Below are 1,588 nucleotides of genomic sequence, written 5' to 3'. Positions count from 1 at the left end.
AGGATATAATAGACCCAAACAAAATTATCAGTGTGTTAGTTGGGTCTTAAGGTAAGCAGACACTGAGACAGATTGGGGAGCACAAAAGTTTAAATTGCTGCACTAATCCACTCAGTTACAACTGGGCAAGGGAGTTCCAAGAAGTGCCCAGGCAAATCATCTGAATTCCACACATAGTCCTCTCTTTATCTAACAACAGCCCTTACACTTTCTTGCTGATCCCTGCCACTTACCCCTGCCAAGATGGTGACTCCTCTTCTTGCTTGCTAGTCCCTGGCAATACGCAGTCCAAAGGCCCGAGCTGCTGCCATCGTGTATAGTCCAGCAAGATCTTTGCCATGTCCCCTGGCAAGAGCGAGCCCCTTTTAGGCACCAAGACCTTTAACTCTGAAGAGCTCAGAGTTGTAGGGATAGGAAGCATGAAGTCCTCCAGAAAGCCATTAGGAATGATGAAGGGAGCCACTGCTTGGCTCCTGAACCTCAGTTATATACTTCCTATTGGAAACACAGCACTATATAAAGGTTTCTGATTCAGTGCATACCCCGCATTGTGGAAGATGGCACGCCATCCTCACAGAGCATTGCCTCTGAGCTGATACTTGAACTACATCTTCCACAGTCCATTCCAACATTCTGTCAGACCAGCTGCTCCTGAATGACGCAGTGTGCAAAATGACCTCTATATCCCACAGTCTGGGCCCCCTCCTATACCTCCTTAGCTGTGATGTGTATTCCCTGATGGCATGATATATTGTGTGGAATTCCATGCTAATGGAGCAGGTACTCTACAAGCCCCCAGATAGCAGTGCTACCTGAAGCTCTGTGGGCAGGAAAGGCATACTTATACCCTGAAGAGATGCCCAGTCATGTGAGAATGAAGCATCCCAGTGAAATCAACTTGCCACCCAGTAGCTGGTTGATCTCCTTGAAGAACAATGCCATATCAATAGAGCAATGGACTCCATTGCTGGCAGGATGGACGTTCCAAGGTGGCAGTAGCTCTAGCAGTCTTGGTAAGTGGAATCCATGCTGTTGGGCCCATGCTTAACCTCCATCTCTCTAGTCGTACACCTATTGTATCAGTCGCCAAAGGATGCTAACGTCTAAGTTGTTTGGATTACTTGCTTGTTTGGGATGTCTTCTGTAATGGACATACCATGAAGCCTTTTGGTGGGCATTAACATCTAAAGCAAAAATCTTCACACTTTGTACACATACTCATATGTCCATCCATAGTATCATACTGTGTGTACTCCTTGTGTCTAGTTTCTTTTGTCTGTGAGATTCATCCATGTTGTCTCATGTACCAGTAGTTCCTTTCTTTTATTGCTAAGTAGTATTCATCATTATATGAATACACAAAAATGTATCCCTTTTCCTGTTGATAGATATATGGGTTGTTTCTAATTTGGGGCTATGATGAATAAAGCTGTTAAGAACATTATTTTAAAAAATTTTTTAAAATATTTATGTTTATTTTTGAGACAGAGAGAGACAGAACATGAGCAGGGGAGGGGCAGAGAGAGAGGGAGACACAGAATCCGAAGCAGGCTCCAGGCTCTGAGCTGTCAGCCCAGAGCCTGATGCG

The sequence above is a fragment of the Herpailurus yagouaroundi genome, unplaced genomic scaffold (genome assembly GCF_014898765.1).
Source record: "Herpailurus yagouaroundi ecotype Mexico unplaced genomic scaffold, PumYag 184, whole genome shotgun sequence".
NCBI lineage: Eukaryota > Metazoa > Chordata > Mammalia > Carnivora > Felidae > Herpailurus > Herpailurus yagouaroundi.
This window is presented reverse-complemented; position numbering follows the sequence as displayed.